This window comes from Danio rerio, chromosome 5 (assembly GCF_049306965.1).
Source record: "Danio rerio strain Tuebingen ecotype United States chromosome 5, GRCz12tu, whole genome shotgun sequence".
Taxonomy (NCBI): domain Eukaryota; kingdom Metazoa; phylum Chordata; class Actinopteri; order Cypriniformes; family Danionidae; genus Danio; species Danio rerio.
The window spans coordinates 69,951,069-69,968,738 of NC_133180.1; the positions used below are offsets into that span (position 1 = coordinate 69,951,069).

General features: G+C 34.4%; 1 protein-coding gene across 4 annotated transcripts in view; it reads right to left on the reverse strand.

Annotated features, from left to right (window-relative positions):
- pappab (pregnancy-associated plasma protein A, pappalysin 1b) overlaps positions 1–17,670 on the reverse strand; it is a 252,884-nt gene that overhangs the window by 104,334 nt on the left and 130,880 nt on the right.

Here is a 17,670-nt window from a genome sequence, read left to right on the forward strand (position 1 = left end):
AAGTAAATAATGTGAAGAGTGAAAAGTTTTAAGAAGAGCTCGAGAATAAACATAGAAACTGGACTGAAAACTGGATTTCAGCTTTTAACAGAACCACAAATCATGCAAAGGTGAATAAAAGATCTGAATGTTGAATAGCGTTTTCTTTGCCCAAGAAATACTGTATACAGTTGAAGTCAGAATTATTACCCCCCTTTGATTTTATTCTTTTTTAAATATTTCCCAAATTATGTTTAACAGAGCAAGGAAATTTTCACAGAATGTCTGATAATATTTTTTTCCTCTGGAGATAATCTTATTTGTTTTATTTTGGCTAGAATATAAGCAGTTATTAATTTTGTAAACACCATTTTAAGGACAAAATTATTAGTTCCCTTAAGCTATATATTTTTGATTACCCAAACCTGCCTAATTAAAATAATTAAGCCTTTAAATGTCACTTTAAGCTGTATAGAAAAGTCTTTAAAAATATCTAGTAACATATTGTTTACTGTCAACATGGCAAAGATAAAATAAATCAGTTATTATAAATGAGTTATTAAAACTCATATGTTTAAAAAATGTGTTTAAGAAGTGTCTCTCCGTTAAAAAGAAATTAGGGGAAAAGTAAACAGGGGGCTAATAATTCTGACTTCAACTTTATATTCATAATTGATATTTGTATATATTTGTAAATATTGTATATGCTTATATTTGCATATTTTTTTTCCAATTTCAGCCATACAGAAGAGTCTTATTGTGTAGCTTTACTAGTAGCCAATACTGTCATAAATAGACTTTAAATAAACACTCAAACATTTGCTATTAACTATGACTTCTGCCAAACCAAACCTTCTATAATCTTCTGACCTTTTATAATGTATCACAGGGGCCCTTTAATAGTCAGAAAGATACTTGTTTAAGCCTTGTGTGATGCTGAAGAAGTTTTCATCCACTTTGTGGTGATTCGAGTTCCGATTTGGCCACAACTTTGAAATAACAATGCTTTGAAAAAAAATTCTAATTGACTACCTTTTGTTATGTTGTTTGCTGTTTTTGCCCAATTGACTTTCAATATAATAAATTTTTTGAAAGTCATGATGACACCAAATAATCATGCATACTTGATTGTTAAACTTAGAATTTTAACTGTTTATCATCAGCGGCAGTGCAAAAAAAGCTTAGTTTCTGCCTTCTATATAAAGTATTGAGACATTTGCGCACTTATCTAGAAATGTTGGAGAAAATCAAAAAGAGCAGCTCAGCTCTCAGAACATAGTAAACAAAGTAAGTGTATTTATGCTATAATGTGCTGCTTTACTCCATAGAACCTTAAAAAAACAAAAAATAAACTTTAGCACAGGGTGTCTAAAAGGTTAACGCTGCCAACTGATGATAAACCGGAAAAAAATTACTCATTTTACCTTTTCCCAACAGGGACAACCCCAACAATAAAGAATGCATGATTATTTGGTGCCATGGCTTTGCAATAAAAAAATGCCATTATAATGGAAGTCAATGGGGCAAAAACAACCATGAACATAATGAAAGTGTATTAATTTTGAAAAGTACACAAGGGTTAAGTTTAAGTTGGAATAATGTTAGGACTTGTAGAGTGTGGCCAACAGTAATAAGGCATTAATGTATGCTTTATAAGTGCTAATTACCAACCTATAAACTAGTGGTTAAAATTCCCCATACCGAAGTGCTAGTGATTCCCATACTTCATCAAACCTTTAAAACTTTATGAGCCGGTTCCACAAACAGGGCTAATATTAACCCAGAACTAAGCCTTCACTAAATTAGGTAATTAAGCAGCTTTTATTTATGAAAAAAATCTTAGAGGATGGCACTAATGTACTTTTTGTTTATTTCATTTTATGTAATTTTTAAGACAGCTTATGCATGCAACTTATTCAAGGACTAGCCTTAAACCTGGTTTGAATCCAGGGTTATATCAGCTTTCTTGTATAAGAATTCAAAATGACTTCTTTGAGTGTTTACAACTGTTGTTATGATCACCAGCACTGTTGCCCTGGAGAACACCCCCAGTTATTCTACCGAACTACGAACCCCATCATGTCCTGCAGTCACGCACCTGTTTCAGTTCACCTCCTGATAACACACAAAAGCAGGCTAAATTTTTTTGTCTATAAGTGAGCATTACGAAGCATTTCCCTGTCTATTCTAGCCGTGTTTTGACCCCTGTTTGTTTCGCTGCCCGCCTCGACCATTCGTCTGTTACATACGTCTGTTGAACCTTTGCCCTCCTAACGATTCTAATAAAAGCTGCACTTGGATCCAACCCTTGTTGTCACTGTTTGCCACTATACTGTATAAGCCTCTTGGTGCATTTCATTTAAGGGGTTTGAGTGAAACACGCCATCTCCTTTCATCCTCGATCACCAACAATCAGATGTTGAGTAAGGACGGCTATTGTAATGCGACTCTACACAGAGTACAAAGCGTGCTGTACACACACTGTGCTCTCGAGCGCTCGTCATGATCGTAATACAACCCTTCAGGTACATGAAGCACAAGACTCAGCTGAAACAGTATGAAGTAAAGCTCTAGTCATCAATTGCGCCGGCATCGGGCCCTAAATACTAATCCGGATACATTTGAAAATCTCAATTTCCAAACCTTGGCTTTGCATGCACATATATGGATGCTTCCACAGTATGTGTTATTCATGTTTAGTGCTATTAAAGATGAATATTGCTTTCAATAATGTTCTCATCACACTCCTGCAAAGTAAAAGGTGAAAAGGCTCCTGAAATAGAACTCACAATTGCTGTAAGTTGCATATTAGGTAAACATAACATGGAGACTTGAATGTGACCCAGATACACCAGTGAAAAGCTGAAATATTTTGCTAAAGGTGCAATTTTTAGACTTTAAATATTTGGTTTTTAAGCACCTTATTGGTGTCTCTCAAAATGGAAACTGCATTGCTTTTACACAGATGTGAATATAGTTCAGAAACTAGAACAGAGGCTAACTGCACACATAAACTCTCTGTCCTGGCCTAAAGTGGCAGACTGGCATCTGGCACTAAAAACTGCAGTCTTTAACATCCTTTTCAGAGTGTCCAAAGTTCATGCTGAACATGGCAATTTGAGTTACATTGGTGCCATGACCCAGATGGAAGGGATTTTTATGAGGTGTGTCCCACAATTTAACCAGTAAAAATATGGTAGGAACGTGAAAGAAATTTCAACACAGTCTCATTGTGAAAAGGTACCCCCGTATACATGTCTGGAGAGCGCAAATTATGTAGCCTGAGCTTTAAAATGAATGCTACCGGGCAGTACGACACCACCGATGGCTTGTTTCTTTTCGCACTACCAGCTGACTGCTTGCTGTGTGGACAGCTTTACCGCTGTTAACAGTTTGCTCAGAAGCTCGCCATGTATGTCAACAAACTTGAGACACATAGAAGAGTTAACCACGACGACAGGGTTCGAATCCGGTACAGAACGATTCCAGAAAGCAGGTAAAACAAAAACAAAAGGCAAAAAAATAAATATACAAGTAAATAACAGGGTTAGAATGTGGTAAGATTTGAAAACGTGGTAAAAATCAGGCGGCCATGAGGGCTTTTCTGTTTCTGGATTGCTTTTGAAAACACTGTTGGTTGGGTTTACGGAAGGGGGTGGGTGGGGTTATGAGTCAGTCAATCAGGCAGGCAGGCAGTCAACAGCAGCCTCTGGTGGATTTAAATGGGGCATTTATATTTTGCCATTTATCTTCAGGAAATCACTGAAGGCAACAATGTCATGTTATAATGATAATTTAATGTGGCAATAAGCTTGTAACTATGCTGTGCTTTTACAACATGGCCACATTCATCTATGTAAACACAAGAAAACAACATGTTTTTCTTGTGTTCTAATTTCCACTAGACTATTCTGAAAGGGTATTCCAGTGTCATCGAGTGACAGATGTGAAAGTATGTTGAAAGTATGTTGGATTACTATGCAGAAGTTATTATTATAGATTATAAATAGCAAAATTTATCATTTTTTTATTTTTTTTTAAAGCATGACGGTAAAACACTGTTTGAACTGTTTGTTATGAATTTATTAAAACATATGCTTGTCTGTTGTAAAAATTCCTAATAATCACAAAAAATACTTATTTGTGCATCTCCTGACTTCCAAGTACAGCCATATTGTGGTTGTAGATGGTGTACATGGGGAAATTTTCGCATCCCTTGGTTTCGAGTATCCTAAAAAAATCTCAGTTTCAAGGGCTTTCTAGCTCTTCCCCTTAGCCCTACGCCTTCAAGTTAAAAAGAATTGGAACACCACTACCCCTTCATGGGTAAGTGGAAGGGCTAATGGATAGAATGGGTATTGGGCCTATTCATACAACAAAATGGTGCAAACTATTTCTGATTATATGCAAACTAGTATACGATTTGGGATGCACCTTTTGATTTAAGAGACGTTAATTCTTCTTTTTGGGTACTATTTAAAATGGATTATGTGTGAATTGGGATGCATCAAAAGTGCCTAAATTTTAAAAAAATGCTTCTCACAGGCGAGCGGAGTTGATAAACCACCTGTAGAAACACTCTTCTCTTCTGCGACCACCGAAACCACTGTGAACAAAACCAGGACCCCCTCTTACCCATATGCCAACCTTAAAACAAAAATACGATCACTTCAGACTTTCCCAGCAGTGGGTGAGGATAAACTGTCTAAAGCAGGGGTAACTAACCTTTTTAAAACGGAGAGCTACTTCTTGGGTACCGATTAATGTGAGAGCTACCAGTTTGATACACACTTCTCAAATAACAAATATGCTCAATTTATTTTTAATTATACGTTATTATTAATTAGTAATGCTTTTCATCTATGTGAAGACATTGATCATGCTAATGAATTTTCACAATATTTGTCGACAATGATTTAACAAGGTAGGAAACTGATAAATATCAATATGCAACAGTTTATTTCTGTAAACCTCTGCAAGTATTTATATTTTAAAATTATTACTTCTACTCTACAATATTTTTACTTGCCACTAACAATTTTTAACAAATCATGCATTACAATGTACGTTTGTACGGATTATCAATTTTGCAACATAAAGCAACTTTCAGATTTTACTGAAATCATCACCAAACGTAAAGCATTTTTAACATAGACGACACTCATCCAACCATTGTAGTTGCTCCGAGTTGGACATCGGCGAGAGTGGAGATTATGTTTGTTAGTCTTTAAGCACAGTTTGGCTTTCCTGTAAGAAAATACCTTGTTTTTCTAATCAACAAAATGTGTAGTTCTAAATAAGGCTTCGGTTGCAGTTTTTTTTTAATGGTTTTCACTGGTCTCATGAAAAAAGCTGCTGTTTTTACAAACCTTCCTTTTTTATGCTCCGGCCCACCACCTCACTGCCAGCTAGCGTTTCGAAAGTGTAATTACAGAAGAACACAGACAGCGCGCAGAAGTATAATGCACCGCAACGCGCATTGCATGCGCACTGCACCTCATAACATGCAATTCTGTGTACCCCTCATATAGGTAAGTGGGTTTGACAAACCACCTGTAGAAAACCTGTAGAAAACTCTTTCATCTCTCCAGTGGTGTAAAGTACTTAAGTAAATGGACTTTGTTACTTTACTTAAGTATGTTTTTGGTTACGTTGTACTTGTACTGAGTATTAAAAATATAAGCAACTTTTCCTCTCTACTTGACTACATTTATGATTGAATATATGTACTCTTTACTCCACTACATTTGAACGGACGCTTCTTGTTACTCGTTACTTTGTGGATGTGTGCGACAAGTCGGCATCTTTTTTAAGAATGTATCGTCAAATTTGAGAAAACACATTAAGGTGAGAGTGTATTAAATGTTAATCTAATGTGAATTTAATACAGTTACTGATATGACAAAAACCACTGCAACATGACTTGACTATGTTTTAGCTTATTTTTTGTGTGCAACGTGAACAAATGTATTACTGAAATTAAGCATTTTGCATCAGGTGCATTCTGTTGTGAGTTTGTGATGTATTTTTCATTGAATTTATATGTAGTTTACTAAGTTGAAAAATAACACTGCTACTCTTTGTTTAACTTTATTACAGAGAATACATCCTAATCAATTGAAAAACTACTCAAAATAAAAGTATGTTTTTAAGAGGTGAATCACATGAAAGTTAGCTCTGAAATTTTTTTACTACGTTTTACTACTTTTTTGTTATTGTTTGTGCCTTTTTTGAACATTTGAGTTTGAGACTTTTTGTTCTATTTTTTAAATCTCTTTTGTTCTGCCATTTTGAAACATTGAAGTGTTTATATTTAATTTAATTTCTATATTAGGAAATAAAACCCTTCTTGGTGTTATTCGAGCTTACATATGATTAAAATACTTAAGTTATTTTAAAAATGGATACTTTAATACTTTTACTCAAGTCTTATTGGAATTGGTGACTTGTAACTTATACTAATTTTTACAGTAAGGTATCTGTATTTTTACTCAAGTATGGTTTTAAGGTACTCTTTACACCTCTGCATCTCTATGACACTTTAACTGATATTTGCACCAGTTTTTGCACTAGACACATTCTTGCAATCACACCATTTCAAAAATAATAATAAACAACAACAACAACAACAAAACTCTCTGTAACACTCTGTAACACCTTATTTTGATGGTCCATTTGAGTGTTAGTGAAATGTCTGTTTAATATCTGTTGATATGTTCCTTTAACAGACATTTAACTGACTACTTTGCAAGTACATGTCTACTTACACTAACCCTAACCCCAACCTAACAGTCTGCTTATAATTTAATGAGAATTAGTTGGCATGTAGATGCAATGTAACTTAAATTCATCAAATGAACCATCAAAATAAATCCTAATTTAATTTAAAAATCCTAATTCAAGCACTTAATTCTCTGAGCACAAACAGTTCCTTTGGATAATCGGCACTTCTTGTGCATATTGCCTCTTCTTGTTGAATCGCTGAATGCCTCCTCAATTGTAAGCCAAGTTGAACAAAAGCATCTGCTAAATGACTACATATAAAGGTAAAATAAAGTTATCTGGTCTAATGTAGACATACAGCCTAAGCTCAACAGCTCAGAATCTGCCACACAGACCACCCAAATAACCCTGGATCCCCTTGTTCCATAAAACGCATTTCCTCTTTCATTCTATTTATCTCCAGCTCACAATGAAACGCCAAGAATAGAGCGGCAGATAAAGGAGGCGGAGGGAGCACAGGATCAATTGAGGAGGCAGCGCTTTTCTCCTGGACAATACGCCCATCTGCCTGTGTTAACAGTCCTTAACTCCCCTTCTTTCCAGGAAAAAAAAAATATTAAAGTCTTCCTGCTTTCGAATTCAGCCCCTTATGAGGCTCGGGTTAACGAAAACATTTTAATCGCGACTCAGATCAACCTTAAAACCTCTGTCTGCACAAATGTGTCTCAGATCCTTTAACTTTCCGCCTGCACGAACACAAAGTTGGAGGGATGGCGCAGTGTGCGGAAAGCCTCACAGCTGGTTCGGGTATATTCCTTCCCTGTTCACACTTCGTCCCTCAGGCAGACGCTACAGATCTTAGCTACATGCACTAAGACATCTAAACGTTTTTTTTTTCCCTCAGGCCATCCCCAGCTTAAATAACCAGCACATCAATTGCTACATGTTTTTATAGTCATAACACAGCACTCTTACAGTGATTTTTGTAACCAATAAAGCCACTTATTTGTAAACACATTCCAAATTTACTTTGACTTGAACTTCGTTGATATATGAACACAAAATATTTCATGTTTTGTCTGGCCAGCTTCATTTCATTTGTAAATATACATCCTTTCTTGTCATTCAGACCAGCAATTGTGTGTATTAAATGTAAATGTATAAATGTAAATGTAATTGTGTAAATGTAAATGTAATTAAATGTATAACTATTTTTTTCTTTGGGTCTATGTTACAAAATGTAAAGGTACAAATGGATTCAAACGTATGATATGTCAAGAATGCCTAAAAGGATACAATATGTTTAATTTGAAAAGAAGAGATAAGTAAAAGAAGAAATAAGTTTTAGTATAGACGAATGATGTATGTGGTAATGGGGTGGGAAAATAATAAGCTTGTGCTTCATCCCACTCCATTTTCGACTATGTTGCATTTTTTGTGAATAATATTTTATGTATAATATTTTTTATTAAAAATAAATCAAATCAAATCAAATCAAAATCTAATCAAATCAACATAAATTGGTTAAATAATGATTTGATTTGAAACAGGTAATCATGATTTGGTACAAAAGCAGCATCCAAGATAGGTCTAGTCCTTTTGGAGCAAAGATGCCTAGATGATCGTCAGTTTGCCAACAATTACGTGATAAAAGGATTGAAATGTTTAAAAACAATGTTCTTCAAAGAAAGATAGGAAGACATTTGGATATTTAACCTTCAATAGTGCACAACATCATTAAATGATTCAAGGAATCTTGAATAAATGACAAGGGTACAAGCTTAAGCTGAACTACCGTGATCTCCGATCCTTCAGGAAACATTACTAGCCACTTGCCATTTTCATTAGCCATAATTTTGTTGTTGGGAAAATATATTTTATATGCATGAATGTGACTTTTCATGCTAAAGTTACTTAATTTATTAGTTACAAGATTTTGTGTAATGTCCACATGCCTCTTCATTCATTTCACTTTTTGTGTGTGTTGTGTATGAGCTTGCTTAGTGAGCATGAGCAAACGGGTTGTGGTTTCAAAGTGTTACATTGCAATTACTTCTTATTTCACATGACTTTTTAGGACTCAACATTAAGGATTTATCAAATTTTTCTCTGGCCACACCATAAATAAATAAATAAACAAATAACTAATTATTTCTAAGCTACAAATTTTAGCTAATTAAAAATAATAAAAAAACAAGCTAAATATAGCTGTATAATTGCACTTTTTATTTAACAAAACACTTCTTTAAAAAAAAAAAACATTTTAAAAATGACTATTGTCATGTACAGTTGAAGTCAGAATAATTAGCCCCCACCCCAAACTATGCACAGTAGTCTGTCGAGGCTTAAGGTCCCGGATCACCAGTTAACTATAAGTAAATGGTAAGTTAATCTCCTATTAAAGCAATGTTATTGTAAAAGATGATAATTAAACCAAATAGAAAAATAACTGTAAGCAAAAGAAAGCAGGTGAAAAACATGCTGTGTGCGATAATGAAAGAATGATCATGTGCACACATTTAACGTTAGCCCCATTTAAAATCTGTTCAAATAATAATTAAAGCAAAAGCGGCAACATCGATTTTTAAAACAGAATCTGACTACAGAGCACTAAACACTCTACACATCACATAAGCCATACGCGCAATACTATAGCCCTCGTCAGTATGTGAAGAGAGCCTGCATCTCACCGTGCGTGTGATCATCCTGGTTAGTGGGAGCAGCTCTCTAACCCAAAGCTGAAATCTACCCGCATTTGGCGGTAGTTAATGTCAAGCCCTGCCTGTAAGCCTAAAAGGAAGCCCTACATTAACAGTGTCCGAAAGTGGCGTTGACTTCTCTGGGCTAGGAGGCATTTCAGGTGGACCATCACACAGTGGAAATGTGCACTGTGGTCAGATGAATCAGTATTTCTGCTATTATCTGGGAGAAATGGACGCTGTGTGTGCATAACTACCCTAACTTGCCTAATTAACCTAAATAGCTAAGCCTTTAAGTAGCACTTTAAGCTGAATAAAAACAATCTTTCCGTTTAACAAAAGTTTGAGGGGTATACAGGGAGGGCTAATAATTCAGGAGGGTAAATACAACTGTATGTGACCTAAGCTAAAAATAAAATAAAAAAAATAATATAAATAAAACCCCACACCGATTCTCAATCAGCTCCATCACGAGGTTCTAAAACCCCAAAAGCTGGTCCAGCTGCAGACGTCCCAAACAGTCAAATATGGGTCAGAGAGAACTCAGTGGTGTGAGAACCGTCCAGTGCCAGAGGACACTTTGCTAGAACTGCATGCAGAGTCTGAGCCAACCCCCAAAAGGCAGGAGCTGGAAGATCTTGGCCCGCGATGTGGTCTTGTGGCTGTGTTTTTTTAAGACATGTTTGTTGTGGAGAGGCAGAGCAAAAGCTAAAAGAGTTCTGCTGCTATCCTTAACAGCCACAGTGACTCCTGAGGTAGACCGTTGGCTCGAGGTAAAGATATTTTGCCCCCGTCGAATCGAGCAAGTATCAATTTAGCCATCAATGTCTCGCGGTTACGTTACGAATTTTTGCGGCGAGGCTGTTTGTTTGTAAAATCATAATCATTTATTTGAGAAACTGAAGCTTTTTTTGCAGCACTAAAATGCTCTTCTTAAAAATAAACATGCAAATATAATGCTTTATACAGTTGAAGACAAAATTGTTCACCCTCCTATGAAATTTGTATTTTTTTCTAAAGATTTTTCTAAGTGATGTTTAACGGAGGGATATTTTTTTCAACAAATGTTCATATAATAATTTTTATAATTAATTTTTAATAACTTGATTCGTTAGTCTTTGCTATGATGACAAACTATTTGACTAGTTATTTTGAAAGATACTAGTATTCAGCTTAAAGAGTGATTTAAATACTTAACTAGGTTAATTAAGTTAATTATGTTAATTAACGCCAAACAAAATAACGTTATATGTTATATGTAATTATTATAGCTTAGTCCAAAGTACAATTTTAGTTCGATTTTAAGTCAATCTAAACTAATTCATTTATTCAACCCAGGCTCATTCTGAAAACTTACCACTATAGACATTTCTGAAGAGCGCCAAATAAGTCCCAGGAGGTACGGTGTTTTTTTGCAAATCCACCAGAGGGCGCTGTGTACACTTTTTGAGAACTCAAATTTCCCTCGCGAGTGCCAGTCACACCTGCTGTTCCTGCGTAAATGCACCAAAGGCCGCTGTTGACTGACTGACTGACTGACTCACCCTTCTCCTTCCCTAAACCCAACCAATAGTGTTTTCAAAAGCACTGATTGACCAGCGCCAACCCACATCCTTAAATCTACCCGACCATTTTAAAAAGCAATCCAGAAAAAAAAAGTCCTCACCTGATTTTTACCACGTTTTTACCACATTCTCACCCTGTTATTTACTTGTTTATTTTATTTTTCGGCTTCTTTTTTTGTCTTACCCGCTTTTTGAAACCGTTCTTCGTTGGACTTGTACCCCGTCGTCATGGTCAGCTTGTCTCAAGTCTCAAATCCGCTGACGAATGTGTTGTGGAGGTAAGCGGTTAGCTCAGGGGTCACCAATCTCGGTCCTGGAGGGCCGGTGTCCCTGCAGGTTGTAGCTCCTACTTGCCTTAACACACCTGCCTGGATGTTTCAAGTATACCTAGCAAGTCCTTGATTAGCTTGTTCAGGTGTGTTTTATTAGGGTTGGAGCTAAAATCTGCAGGACACCGGCCCTCCAGGAACAAGTTTGGTGACCACTGGGTTAGCTGGTAGCGCCAAAAGGAACAGCGTCTTATCGCCCCGTAACGTTCGTTTTTAAAGCTGAAATGCAGCCATACCTATTTCTGGCTACATAATTCGCGATCTCCAGAAATGTATATAGGGGATATTTTCACAATGATCCTATGTTGACAATATTTTGCCTTTGAGTCAATGTATTTTTTCAACATAGGCTCATTCTGAAAACGTAGCCCTATGTACATTTCTGGAGATCGCGAATTATGTATTCCTGAATTCCTTTTTGCGCCTATCAGCTGACCGCTTATCTCCATATGGATGCTTTTCCGCTCTTACCAGTTTTCCCAGTAGCTAGTCATGTACATCAGCTGACTTGAGATGCAGAGAGGAGTTGAAGAGTCCAGTGAAGATTGGTTCCAAAAAGAGGGTAAGATAAAACAGAATAGACAAGTAATATAAACACCTAAATAATAGGTTGAGAATGTGGTAAAATCAGAAAATGTGGTAAAAATTAGGCGAGGGCTTTTCTTTTTCTAAATTGTTTTTGAAAACACTATCGGTTGTGTTTAGGGAAGGAGAAGGTTGATCGATCGGACAGTCAGCTGACTGCAGCCTCTGGTGGATTTACATTAGAACAGCAGGTGTGAATGGCACATACAAGAGAAATTTGAGATTTTAAAAAGCGTACACAGCGGCCTCTTGTGGATTGGCAAAAACAGCAAAAAAACGTAGCTCCTGGGACGTATTTGGCGCTCTCCAGAATGTATATAAAGGTTTTAGATTGAGCCTGAGATGATTTTGTTTTACTTTGGGCAGAATAAATATTTTGGTTAATATTAAAATACCTTTTTAATTTTTTATTTTCAAGTCAAAACTATAATTTGAGGGTATTTTATTATATATAACAAATTATTGTATTTTTTTTTTAGGTTTGTTCAACGCAAGATTATATTTTAATCTAAGGTTAAAAAAGATGAAAGATAAAGTAATTAATATATTTAGTCTCTCTATATTAAACAACATTTTAACTTTTTTGCAAATGTAATTTTTTTTTTCTTGACCACAATAAATATTTTTTATTTCGATTAAATTAAATTGTGTAGTTTGAACTAAAGTTAAATAACACTTTGAGCTAATAATAGCTTTAAAAATTACAATAATTTTTTTAAGTTGGTTCAAAGTGTCATTTTTTTTCAGAATAGGGTGGAAATCGACACTAATAAAATACAAATTTAACAGGTAACTTAAAAAATAGTATGAATAATACTTATAATACATATAATTACTGTTTTTACATTACTGTGATGATGGTTGAGCTTATAGAACCCTAGGATAGACGCTAATAAAATACAATTTAATAGGTAATTTAATAAATCATATGAATAATACTGGGTATAATTACGATTTTTACATTACTGTGATGATGGTTAAGCTTATAGAACCCTAGGATAGACGATAATAAAATACTATTTAATGTGTTAGTTAATCAATTATATAAATAATGTTTGTTAACTTCCAGTCACAGCTGTATCCCTTCTAGCAACAACCTCTGAATATAAAGAAACTGAATCTCAAACAGTGTCATCCATCACAGCGCAGTCTTGTTGTTGTATTTTCTGGCGATAACGACATTTTCAAGCCTCTGTGCTGGAATGTGTGGTAGCTCGTGACATCATGGCTATTCCCGTGCGGGACACCCTGCGGTACTGTGGGAAAACACAGCCACTACGAGCCCTTCACTCTTAAGTCAACAGAGCAGGAGAGTTAAACACTGACAGTGTTCAGGAAGCAAACAGGCAGTTCAGTAAGATAGTAACCAGACACTACAACAGCTAAAACTGCATGGTAAAAGCATCAGCAGTTTCACAAACTCAAATCATAATGGCGTAATTTCTATCAACACTTGTAAGTTTGGTTCTATCCAGAGATCCCTTTTATTCCTAAATTTCAATTTACTGTAGGTTAATGTCATTCAAAGGACATTCAAACAATATTTTTACATCCAAGATGTAAAAAAGGAAAAACATTTAACCCACTCACACTTTTATGTTAGATTTTTTATGTAATGAATAAAGTTTGATTATTAAAAATATTTTAATTATATATTTCTTTCGATTTTTAATGTTTATAATTGATGATTGTTATTGTTTGATGATGATTATTTTTTACCATTATTATTATTATTATTATTTTATTAGATAAATTTGTTTCTGTGGGAGTCTGATATTCTGACTTTTTGTCTCATAAAAGTTACAAAAAAACCAAATATAAATAAATGAATCAATAAAAATTTGTGGTGAGTCATTAAAACAAAATAAATAAATGGTAATAATAATAATAATAATAATAATAATAAACATTAATAAACATTAATAAAAATAATAATTAATAATAATAATAATAATAATAATATTATTATTATTATTAATAATAATAATAATAATAATAATAATAATAATAAATCATTAATAAACAATAAAATTAAACAAATAAATCATTAAATGAATAACGACAATAACAAAACAAAATTATAAATAATTAAAAACTAAATAATACTAATAATAAAAAATAATAACAAGAAGAAATCAGTAATAAATAAATAAATAAATAAATAAGAGTCATTTCTTTATTTCTAAAATAAAAAAAACTAATAAAAATAAATAAATAAATAAATATTTATTACAAAATAAAATAAATAATCATAATTATAATAATAAATAACAAAACTAAATAACAACAACAACAACAATAATAATAATAATAATAATAATAATATTACAAAATGACAAAACTAAATATTAACAATAAAAAATCATTAATAACTAATAAAAGTTTAAAGTAATGATAGTAATGATGATGATAATAATAATAATAATAATAATTATTATTATAATACAATTATTATTATTAATAATAACAACAACAATAAATAACAAAACTAAATAACAATAATACATCATTATTAAATAATACAATAATTAATGATATAACAAAACAAAAACAAAATAAATAAATAAATAAATAAATAAATAAATAAATAAATAAATAAATAAATAAATAAATAAATAAATAAATAAATAAATAAATAAATAAATAAATAAATAAATAAAGTTTGTGGTGAGTCATTCCTTTAAATATATAGTAGATCTGAAATGAGAATACTAAACATTTCTTTTACCAGGCTAAGAAAAGAAATGAGAATGCTCTCTAGCATTTATCACATATACAATAAAATTGGGGAATTTTTTACTGCAATGTTGTCTGCACTTCAACACAGCTGGACTTTAAAACAAACTATGCAGTAAATGTGAGATTCATGAGTCCTTGGTGTCTGGTCTTGTAATTGAGCTCTATAGAGGAGCACACTCATCCTCACAGAAGCCAGTCTTTCTGAAGGTGCTCCTCTCTTTCAGCCCAGATGCTGGAAAAATCACAGTACAGTATTCACTCTATACCTTCAAAAGAAATAAAAGAGATGCGTCTCGTGAAGCAAAGCCTTCTGTGCAGCTGCTCACGGCTTCAAGAACGATGATCGAGAAACGTAATTGCTTCAAAGGAATGGAAATAATTTGTCGTTTAAAATCAAAATCAGAGTTCACATGGCTAAATAAAACAACAACATAACCTCAATCGTATAATTTACCAAACCACAGATGTTTGGTCCCACCACAACTCAACCCAAGAGATCCATCAAGGGCTGCTTTATGAATGAAAGAGAAGCTGCTGGAAGCCACCACAGACGAGCTGCAGACAAAAACGGGGAATTCGTGCAATGCTGACCTTCAACTAAGACACAATCTCTGCAGATTACTACAGAAAAACAAAACGAAACAGATGGCGAACAAAAGATATGTGGGGAAAATCTTCACAGTGAGCTGTTCTGCCATGACTTTTCAACAGAAACTAAGCGACTGAGTGATGTACCTGCTAACATAATTGAGAAAATAGTGTAAAAGTTTCTTACTGTAAAAAGTGATTATTTATTTTACTTTAATTGTAGTATTTTTTTTTTTTGCCTGAATAGCGACAAGTTGACTTTACTTAATAAGTGGGTAAACCCGTTCCCTTAAAAGTGACAAGTTGACTTTACTTAAAAAGTGAGTAAACCCGTTCCCTTTAAAGCGACAAGTTGACTTTACCTAAAAAGTGGGTAAACCCGCTCCCTTAAAAGTGACAAGTTGACTTTACTTAATAAGTGGGTAAACCCGCTCCCTTTAAAGCGACAAGTTGACTTTAGTTAATAAGTGGGTAAACCCGTTCCCTTTAAAGCGACAAGTTGACTTTACTTAAAAAGTGGGTAAACCCGCTCCCTTTAAAGCGACAAGTTGACTTTACTTAAAAAGTGAGTAAACCCGTTCCCTTTAAAAGCGACAAGTTGACTTTACTTAATAAAGTGGGTGAACCCGCTCCCTTAAAAGCGACAAGTTGACTTTACTTAATAAGTGGGTAAACCCGTTGCCTTAAAAGCGACAAGTTGACTTTACTTAAAAAGTGGGTAAACCCGTTCCTTTAAAAACGACAAGTTGACTTTACTTAAAAAGTGGGTAAACCCGCTCCCTTAAAAGCGACAAGTTGACTTTACTTAATAAGTGGGTAAACCCGTTCCTTTAAAGCGACAAGTTGACATTACTTAATAAGTGGGTAAACCCGCTCCCTTAAAAGCGACAAGTTGACTTTACTTAATAAGTGGGTAAACCCGCTCCCTTAAAAGCGACAAGTTGACTTTACTTAAAAAGTGGGTAAACCCACTCCCTTTAAAAGCGACAAGTTGACTTTAGTTAAAAAGTGAGTAAACCTGTTCCTTTAAAAGCGACAAGTTGACTTTACTTAAAAAGTGGGTAAACCCGCTCCCTTAAAAGCGACAAGTTGAATTTAGTTAAAAAGTGAGTAAACCCGTTCCTTTAAAAGCGACAAGTTGACTTTAGTTAAAAAGTAAGTAAACCCGCTCCCTAAAAGTGACAAGTTGACTTTACTTAAAAAGTGACAAAACCCATTCCCTAAAAAGTGACAAGTTGACTTTACTTAATAAAGTAAGTAAAAAGTTCAAAAAAGTCTCCAGCAACTGTGATGCCATCATTTCAATATGGACAATAATCTCTGAGGAATATTTCCATTATCTTGCTGAATCTATGCTACAAAGGATTAAGGCAGTTCTGAAGGCAAAAGGGGGTCCAACCCGATATTAGTAAGGTGTACCTAATAAAATGGCCAGTGAGTGTATAAATGCTATAAGCCTAAAACATAAATATGAATGGATCATCCAATAGTTTGTGTCTGGTTACTACTCTTACTTTATTTTCCTTTTGTCTTTTTTATTTTCCAAAACAATGATACTGCAAAGTAAAGTGCTGTATTGTATATAAAACTGTAACATACTAATATTAGAATCTAAAAGAATCGACTAATTTGACTAAACATTTAAATACACATCAAATTTGGTGCTCAAGAAACAATTCTAGGGCGAGAAAACAATGACATCACTGCTATTTTTGTCTCAACAATGCATTAAAAAAGCACAAGATAAAACACATTCTTGTGCAAGTTTGCCTTGTTACTCTGTGACATAACCATATTGATGAATCTGCGAATGAAAACAGGGCTTGTGTGCAGTGATATGGATGTTTAATCAGTCTCCATACAGTATCGCAGCGATCTATAGTAGCTGAAGGGCCCTCATTAGAAAGCCTGCCTCTTTTAGCCAGCCGCTGCTCTGATTGGGGCTGCTTTCACTGGTCACAATGACTGATTGCCTGCCTCTACTGGAGCCCAGCTAGGCTCGCACCTGGAGGATGAAACGCCCGTTTAATTTTTGCACCACAAAACATTTTATGGCCCTTGTTTTCCTGGACGATATGAAAACGGCCGCTAGTCAATTGTCACACCGCGATGGAGTACCAAGACTGTGTGACCACCCACATAGAGGACAGAAAAAGAGAATGATAAATGCATTTAATGGATGACAGCAAGTGCAATGGGACACACAAACAGGAGAAATAACTGAGCAGAAGCAAGACTGGAGGAATCCCGGCTGGCACATCATAAGACATAAGCCAACAGACAACGTTATTTTGACGACCAATACAGACATCAAATGATGTTGAAATTTGGTTGATTTTAGGTTGTGTTGGAAAGTAACCAATATCCAACGTTGAGCCAAGGTTTTAAACCAACGTCATATTGATGTCAAATACAGACATTTATTTATCAGGTATGGCAACCAAAATCCAACATCTGAAAGAT